The following is a 9,845-nucleotide window of genomic DNA, read 5'->3' as shown; positions in this document are numbered from 1 at the left end:
TGTTGGACTGGAGGAAAACAATCATTTATGTCATCGTAAATCCATTTTTATAGTCCTTTGAAAGGGGACAAGCTCCTGAATCATCATCACATTTGGCATACAGTATGTGTAGTCAAGGATTTGCTGAAGGGGATCAATGGAATCTGTGTGCATGGAATCATCGTTAGCATGGTGTTATCTGTCAAACAACAACGAAAACAGGCGAGGATAGAAATTTCCCTTTTCTCCTTTTGGTTTACTCAAATTTACTCAGGTATAGTAACACACAGTATTTCTAACACTGGTTATACATTTCTCTGAGGTCCCCACATGTCCTTAGACACCGAGAACATGCATATGAATGAATTATTGTGGCGCAATTCTTCTTTTACCTCTCTGAAAATATGGTCAGGGCATAACAGGTTGTGTTTTGAAAGCAAAAGGTCAGTTTGCATTTTCTGACGGTTGCCGGACGACGTTCTCCTCGTCTTTCTGGGTCGACAGGTAAAGCGTAACGAGGGCAAAAAGTCAGGAAGTTTGACATCCACGTCACTGGTCGTCTGATGCCCAGTGCCGTTGAAGTGTTTTAATAGACCTGTGTGTTTTCATGGACGGGAGGAGGAAACGGCTTCTTTTTTTTTGAGATACTGTGTGTGTGTTGAATCTGGAAAAAAAAAGAAAAGTGGACACATTAGACATTATCAGTGCTGAGCCTGGGAACAAAACACCTGCTACTGTATAAACAATTTATCTCTACCACCAAACCTTATTTGTAGACTGAATATTTGGCCTGGTGGGAGAACTCATAACAAAGCCGGTACACGCTCTTCATTTGTGTTCCATCACTTGAACATTGTGTTCTTCAAAGGTGATTTTTTTTATTTTTAACCACTTGAAGCAGAGATTTGACTTTCCCATGTGGCCACGGTTTTCCCTTGTCATGCAAACTATGTTGTGTTCTTTTTCTTCCTTTCCTCCCTTCGTCCCCTTTTCAACTTAAGTCAACAGGATTTGGTTGCCATTTGTGAGCGTGATTTATATCAGCGACGGCAGACCACAGAGTCTGTGTGTCGTGCGCTGTGAGGCAGATTACAGGATGAAATGCTGCTGCATGTGTTGCTCTTGGCCCGCCCGCCCACAGCCAGTCTTCCGAGGAACAAGTTTATTAATCTTTCTTTACTCATCAAGGTCAGACGCTTCATATCTAATATTTTAAAGGGATAAGTGAAAGCTAATAACCTTTAATTTGTCCGTCTGTTTGTTTTGAGGACATGTGTGGCCTTTGGGCTCAGACATTAGTGTGCTGTTCTCGCAATAAACCCGTAATAAATTAGACAGATGTGCTCAGCGAATTACAAATTTGATTTATTTGCCGTCTGATTAATTTTCCTGGTGTATTGTCATCGTGACGTGACGAATGTGAAATATTCTCAAACTGTTAAAATGCAGACACACATGGAAGCATTTATCCGTTGTCTATACTGTCTATCGAACTGACATAGGAAAACATTGAACGCAAGAACTCACGAAACTGGTGTTGTGTTTTAAACGACCTTATTGCAGAGCCCTAAGAAGTCTGTAATTGCACACTTTGCCGTGTTAATGAAACAATCTTAAATCGCCTCTCAGTCTGTGATAGTTTTGTTGCCAAATGTTTGTCAGGTGACTTCAGGTGTTTTCCTCTTAGCATATTTTTCCATTGTGTAATTTGTTGTGTTACAGCAAACACTCATGGCTTCTTATATAGTTATCATATCTGTTCAAAAACCCTGGCTGCACAAGCTGAACTCGAACTTGAAGCTGTTGAAGTTTTGCCTTTCTTTTCAGGCTAAAAAGAGACTCGTTGCCTCCACCTTCATGGCTGAACTCTACTATGGAGATGATATTTATAGGAATCGCATAGTCTATCTGCTTGACTCTGGTTATCGCGTACTCACCCTTGCCTTTTATGTAGCCATGTTGGTCGGTCTGACTTGTCGTGGCGCAGATGTAACCATCATAAGTGTATTTTAGGTCTGCTCCCACCAACAAAAGCAAGATTGTATGGTCTCAGGTCACAGGATTTGATTCTATTCTTGGCTCTATCAGTCAGAACAGAACATGGTAAAACAGGCTTTTAAGTTTACTGCTCATTATGACTGCAATGCTCTGTAAAATTACCTAAAACTGAAGGAGCTGGTCTACTGTTTTACTTTAACTGGTTTTATTGCCACTAAGCCTACACTTGTTGAGCACTTTTACTTTTTATCTTAATTATTTACTGTCTGTAACTTGTAAACTTGTAAACATGAATCATTTGCTGCTCTGAAGTGGTGTTCTTCGCTTTTCAAAGCAAAGCTGCCTGTGTCTCTTGGCCAGGACACTCTTGTAAAAGAGATTCTTAATCTCAGTGAGTCCTGTCCTGGTTGAATGAAGGTGCAGTAATAGATAATAAATAGTTGCCTTTGAACACTTTGACCACTTTAGAAGGAGAGCTTGTGACAAAAGTCTCCACACATCAGGCTCAGAATGTGGGATACAGGTCCCTGACACTGGTGATGAAAAGGTGTCCGTTCAACCACTTGACAAAACACTTGCAATGTTCCGTAACGTAGACCACGCGTGGAAAAATGTAAAAGGGAACGTTTCACATAATGAGCATCTGCATTTGACACATTACAGGTGACTTTTTATCTGATTTCACCCAGTGGTGTAAATATTATGTGGTGATTTGGTCCAAAAGCTCTCCTTCCTGTACAAAGTGTGAAAGCTCCACAGGGCGGTGCGTTTCATGACAGATGGCTCTTGTACAAACCTGATGCTCTATTAGTGATAAGCGTCTCCAGTATCTCTCTCGACATCTGACCACTCAACGCTGCAGCGCTTTATCTGCGGATCCTAAAGAACGATTACGCAGAGTTTTGCCTCGACGCCGAGGTGATGTCGTTAAAACACGTGTATTTAGTGATGATTTAACTTTCTGCCGAGATGAATCACAGCTGTCCGTCTGACGTGACGCCGCAGCTCCAGGCATGGCACTGATAAGAGAACAGAATACACCGATCAGCCACTTTATTAAGTACACCTGTTGAAGTGTATGTGTTGTTTTGTTTTGTCGAAGACAAAAAATGTTTTAAGCGTCAGAAAAAGCCTCATTCAACAAAACCTTTTTTTCCTGCACATTTTACTTCAATACAATTTAGTTTTTTCAGACCATATATACTTGCTACCGTACATTTTTAACTCATTTTAGAGCAGTGTCTCACAGTGCTGGTCCTCATGACCCACTGCCCTGTGTGTTTTAGATGTTTCCCTGCTCCAGCACACCTGATTCAAATAAATGGGTCGTTATCAGGTTTCTGCTCAAACATTTGAATCAGGTGTGCTGGATCAGGGAAACATCTAAAACATACAGGGCAGTGGGTCGCCATGACCAGGAATGAGATACACTCTTTAGAGGACTCATACACTAAAATTAAAGTAAAGTAAACTGTGTTTCTGGGTAATAACAAAACTATTTATTTCAATAGTCAATATTTTCCTTCTAATATTATACTGCCAGGACTAAAATGTGTCATATTTCAAGAAAACAAATGCATTGTTTTAAGTTATTTTCTGGATAAGATACTTTTACTCAAGTATCCCTTTTAGGTATTTTATACAAGACTGTCTGTATAAAGTATACTGTATACAGAATAGAATTTCATATTTTTTTGAAGATGTAGAAGTCAAATCAAAAAGTGGACATTGAATGAAATTTTGATAAATATTTGACCCAGGTTTGATTTTTATTTCCTCAAAGTTATTTGAAATATTGAAGTAGATAAGTAGATAGTTTTATGGCGCATTTCCACCGGCTCTACTCGCCTCGCCACGGCACGGTACGGTTTAAGTAGCGTTTCCACTGCAGTTTCACTCAGCCGTGCAGCGATGACTCCGCCCACGTTAAGTAGGTACTTTTTTGTAGTGGAGATGCAACCTAATCGTGCCGTGTCGTGCCGAGGCGAGGCGAGTAGAGCCGGTGGAAATGCGGCTTTATTTTCTGTAAAAAACAAAACAAAAACAAACTTTTGTAATTTTATTTTCATACAGAACAACAATGGATGAGTCTTGTCCCAAATATCTATATCAGCCAATCACATGACAGCAACTGAACTCCACTCATGTGGAATCATTTGTTCCCTGTGTTTTATATATACACCATCTGTAAAAATACTGTGCTGACATCCTGCGCTGCACTTGATCTAGAGAGCAGTGAGTCGAGATAAATGGCTAAAATAAAATAAAAACATTTTTCTCACCTGACTGTAGAAAAAAAGGTGCATTTTTGTCATTAAAGAACACAAGGAATTCTGATTGAACTTTATTCAGTTCCCTGTTGAATATGATTTGTATAGAGAGTAACACAATTCCTTTGTGCTGTGATTTGTCATTTTTACATAAATACTGTGTCCCAGGTACAAAGAGAATATAAATGACCCATATAAATGTCGATCGTGTGGCCAGTACACTGTGCAGTCAGTATAAACATTTTAATGACGAGTTTTAGCCAAAGACTTGACGTTTATGACTGATTGAGACAGGTCGGAAAATCTGTTTTGCAGCGACAGCTTCATAGAAATCCATTCCTTCTGGACATTCTCGTGCAGTGTTGTAATGTAACAAAGTACTAGTACTTTGTTGCTATACTTGAGTACACAATTCACATATCTGTACTTTACTTTATTTATATTTGTAGCAACTTTTATTCCTCTAAATTTCCTCTAACTGTCTTTGTTACTCGTTACCACCAAATAAAGAGTTGGTAATAGAGCTTTTACACTATAGTTTCAACATGGGGTTAAGTGTCTTGCCCAAGGACACAAATAGACTAGCAGAGCAAGGAATTGAACCCAAGACCTTCCAGTTGAACGACAGCTTGCCCTACCACTGAGCTACCATGGCTCAATCCTAACTTAAATTTAAGTACATTTTATATCAGAAAGTTACTTTTGATACTTAAGTACAGTAAATGTAATATACTTTAAGACTTTTACTTAAGTAATATTATTAAATAAGTGACTTTAACTTCTTCTAAAGACATTTTCTGGTCAAATACTTTACTTTACTCAAGTATCCCTTTAAGATACTTTATACAAGACTGTTCTTGTGACATGACTCGGACAGGTGTGCAAATGGATGTTCCTCACTGCTGTAACTGAATGTCCCCGTCCAGCTACAGTCCACAGTATAACGTCACAAACAGTCTGTCCAGTTCACGAGCAGAGTGGACGCATGTAAATGAGCTGATTAAATAAGGTGTACTGTGGCTCGTGTTTATTCATTTGTTCTCTTCTGTCTCCCGTAACAGCGGCTGTTTCACCGCCGTCTTTAATGTATGCGTAATCAGCAGTACAACACCCCTGCGTGTGGTTTTTTTCCACTGTGCTCTAATGGGCAATGACGGTTGTCTGGTCAAGTAAAGATTAGCACAAAACGTCCCTAATGTAGCTTTGAGTTTTTCCTCCCTGTTAATAATTACCACCATAACGTCTGGTATACCCTTGCAGAGGAAATCACAGTCATGCAGGAGTTAGAATCTGAATTGTTTGTATACATTTGGACCTCCCATCAAGTTGCTCTTTGTATTCTGCCGTGATGTGATAACACTCCCTCTTTACGGATGAACTGTCCGGCTAATTGATGAGACGGTCTTGTGTAAGGTTGATGTTAGGAGTAGCTATAGTGCATAAGAATGTTGTTTTGTTATCTTGACTTGAGTGAACTTAAGCCAACGTTTGTGTTGTTGCAAACGTTGCCGTCTCACAGCCTCGAGCATAAACTGTCCTGTCTGGATTTGATGTGTGCCAGATGAAGATTGTCAATAATTGTCTAAAGAGAGATGTTGACATTAGATGTATGTTTTCTGCTCAGATCCCCCCGGGGTATTTACAGTGCCTGTTTACAGCAGGTCTATATTTTTGAGGAGTTGGCGAGATATGATTAAATATGACGACATAATCAAGTGTCCAAACACATTAATGACACAGTTTGATCAGACACTGGCCGCAAATCATCTCAAAGAGAAGACGAGATGTTTCTGTTTCCATGCTGGCGTCACATGTCAATCTCAGTGCCAGTTAAACTGTTTACATCTGATTCCTGGTGCTGCGGCTTTGTTATGTTGAGCCAAATTGCATACGGATGTTATCTACAAATCTAGCAGACAGCAGAATAAACACATTCAAACTCTCTCCTAAACTTTATTTTTAAAAACAAGCTGCAGGCTGAGTGTCCTCAAGGGCAACAGCCCGTCCACATGGACTAGATCTCTGGGATGCTGGGAAGTCGGCAGACATGACTCAGTAAGGCTCTATTTGAAAGCACAAGTTTGAATTTTAAAATAGTGATTTTGTTTTTAAATCTGGGTTGAAAATCAACACTTTTGTGAAGCCATTTATTACTATGTTTTACTGTAGAGCTGGCGACTTTCTGTAACATTCCAAAATTCTTTTGTAATTTTTTTTTTACACCCTGTGTCGCCAGCTTCAACCTTTTGGGATCCATTTCCATTTTTGCCCTGAGTAATATCCCAGTTAACAATTCTTGGTTCCCAGATCGCTTTGGCAATGTTATCTTTTGGTTGTGGGAACGTTCCCTGAAGATTTCCCCCTAGGTTCTTCTATGGTTTTGGTTGCACAATTGCCAGAACGTCACTTTGTCATAACCTTTAGAGAGCGTTCTGTAAAGGTTCAAAGAATATTCCTGTAACCACTTTTGTCACAACCTTTAGAGAACATTCTCTGACGGTTCCCAGAATGTTACTCTTATACAACCTTTATAGAACATGCTGTTAGTTGATAAGTTGTTCATAATACTTTTTGTAAAGGTGCAGCCAGAGCCAACATCTTTCTAAAGTTTCCACTCCCATGCAAGATTTGATTTTTAGTACAGGCCACAAACAAGATATGACATGTTTAACATTAAGGATGTTTGGAGGTGCTGGTAGATGGATTTGATTACCTTTGGACAAAGCCAGGCTACGTTTCCCTGTGTTTCCCAGTCTCTGTGCTGAGCTGCCACTCCGTAAAGTTCCATATTCATACATTGTTTTCATGAAGAGAGGGAATATAAGCATTTACCAAAATACTGATCAGTGTTTAAAGAGTTCAGTAGAAATAATGCAAATGGCGATGTGACATTATCTTGACATAGCATCGTTTGGTTAGAAAAGACCCAATCGCATCTTTAATTCTCATCAAAGTTTAACATCTGAATGTATTCAAGATATTTCATTGACAAAAATGTAAATTGTAAACAGTGTGGGTGTGGAAGCAGCTCATCATCTGCACACATTCTGCAGACCTCCATCTGGAATGAAGATGGCTCTCTTTGACCCATCCCACAAACAACCACATGTGTCTGTACCTGTCAGAGAAAGAGCCTTACGGGGAGCTGCTCATGGCAAACCTAACTTTACTTAGTTGACATATCATACACTCAAACCCTGAGTTAAACCAAAACACAGATGGAGTGTTACAAGGAAAAAATCATCCAGAGGTATTCTCTAACTGCGGTGACAATTCATGTACTCGTGGACGTGTGAAGGTCACACTTCTGTTCTTGTACTTCTAGTTTTTGTCCCTTAGTTTAATTTCCCCTCTTGTTTCTCATTCTTCAAAGTTAAAGCCCTGCCAGCTACCACAGAAGAAAAAGTAAAGAGTGTTTTGCACCAATTAACTGTACTTTGAGGTTGTATGGAGTCGACGGAGCCAACGAAACCTTTCCATGACACAATGTAGTAATTCCATGAATTAAAATAGTTTGGAAAGATTTCTCTTTGTGCAGCAAAGCAAACAAACACAAAAATGAGAGTCGCTTGCCAGCACTATTGTCCATCTACGGAACATAAGCTTGAGTAGTTTTTACAGGAAAATTGATTCTCCCGGCGGTGCTGGTGGTCATTACTCTGAGTTTACAGTGCAATCACGCTTGCAGGTTATCGGACTGCAACAAACAAATCCAGGAAAAGCACATTCATGAGAAGCTTAATCTTTCAAATCTACTTACAGTACATTCTGCATGTCTTGGACACCCCCAACACAAACACACAGGTTTGTGCAGCTATTCTTCTTAGGACCAGACTGTGATTTCCATTCATTTGTATAGCCTAAACAAAGTGTTATTTCCAAACCTTAACCATAACCAGTGAATGCCAAACCCTAACCACAATTCAAATTTTAATCCTAAACATCACCAGTTCAACACAAATCAGGTTCTGATTCATTAAGACCAGGTTTTGGTCTCCATGATGACTATTGGTCTTGACAAGGTCAGTGTTTATGCCAGAAAAGGTCCTGAAGAGGAAACAGACACAAGAACACACTCACTCACTCACTCACTCACTCACACACACATCATAGACATAATGCATAATAGCCCCTTACCTTAATCTTAACCTAAACCCAGCTCTAACCCTGAACCCGAAAACCAGGTGTTAACTCTGAAAAAAACATTTAAAGTTGTGACAAAATGTACTCACAACTTTGTACATATTTGGACCCCACAAAGATATAAATACACACATGTGCACACACACACACAGAGTCTGGTTCTCAGAGGACATTGCATTGACTTGCACTCATTTCTTGGAGACTTATTCTGAGCTCAGCCATAATTACTACTGGCCTAATCCTAACCCTGACTCTGACCTTAACCTAAACCTAACCTCAGCCTAACTTTAAAACACGTCTTCACCTTAAAATGTAGTAATTAACATTTTGGGGACTTGCTTTAGGTCCCCACAACATTAGTTAAACCTGGACCACACACAGAGGAATAAACAACAAGAGGCTGAAATCATATTTTATCCGACTCTGTGCACACACTGGGTGGCATACACGCACAAACACTCACAGCATACTGTAGGACCGCTCTGTTTATCGAAGGTCTGACATGTTAAGGTCAGTTATGTTATATATAATGTACTGTGTACAAATGGCATAGTTAAAGTAAGTGACTTTTTCGAGGCGATATCATGCACAAACACATTGTCGGTGAATTCCCTTCGTGTTTGGTGTTTAAATAAGTGACAGAGCTTGGCAACAAAGAAAACAACACGTGTGTTTTTCAAGAACACGGGGTCAGTGTAGCGAGATGACGTGAGGCGGCAGGACTCACCGTTCTGAGAGTTCAAACAGCTGAGGGGAGGAAACGGTGTGTTTGCAGGTTTTTACTCATGCCGCTGTTCTTTTTCACACTATTCAAACATAGACTATTATCCTGTGAGTTCCCACACATGACGCAGCTGATAGATAGACAGACTGCTCCACGTCACTGCTGACATCATCAGCACAGCACAACCTTAACCTCATCCACTGCAGTGCGGTGGTGAACATGGGGCAGCTTGTTTCTTATGTATTAAGTGATAATGTCTTTAGTTAAGCTGTGCGTTATGTAAAACTAAATAAATAAAAGAATAAAATCTGATCTCATCACAGTAATCCGTTCAAAAACCTGAAGACTATAGCTAGGAAACTCACAAATGTGTATAATAAGTTATATGTAGTGTGCAAAATCCCAGGTGGTGTAGGATTTCTTCCATGTTTGTTTTCGTCCTTGAAGTTCTGCAGCGCAGGTTGCTGCAGCCACTTGTGGTTGGAGGATTTACTGCAACTGGAGACACATCAAAGTCCAACTCTCTTTATCTGTGCAATAGATGCATAATAAACCAAATAAGGTGTTGGTAAAAAGGTATTTGTTGATGAGGCTTCTTTCCTGCTCTGGTGTAGGCGTCAGCTCCTACACAAAGACATTGTAAAACCTGATTCCAGGATTTTATTAAATGGATAAGTACACGTTTTGTTTTGCAGTTTCAGTCCGGAAATCTTTTCCGGGTTCTCCGGTTT

General features: G+C 39.8%; 1 protein-coding gene across 1 annotated transcript in view; it reads left to right on the top strand.

Annotated features, from left to right (window-relative positions):
- Positions 1-9,845, top strand: part of commd10 (COMM domain containing 10) — a 721,199-nt gene that overhangs the window by 420,582 nt on the left and 290,772 nt on the right. The gene's annotated exons all lie outside the window — the stretch shown is intronic.

Source organism: Solea senegalensis, linkage group LG5, assembly GCF_019176455.1.
Source record: "Solea senegalensis isolate Sse05_10M linkage group LG5, IFAPA_SoseM_1, whole genome shotgun sequence".
In the NCBI taxonomy this organism is placed as follows: Eukaryota; Metazoa; Chordata; class Actinopteri; order Pleuronectiformes; family Soleidae; genus Solea; species Solea senegalensis.
Note: the sequence above shows the minus strand (reverse complement) of the source record. Positions and strands in the feature narration are given on the sequence as shown.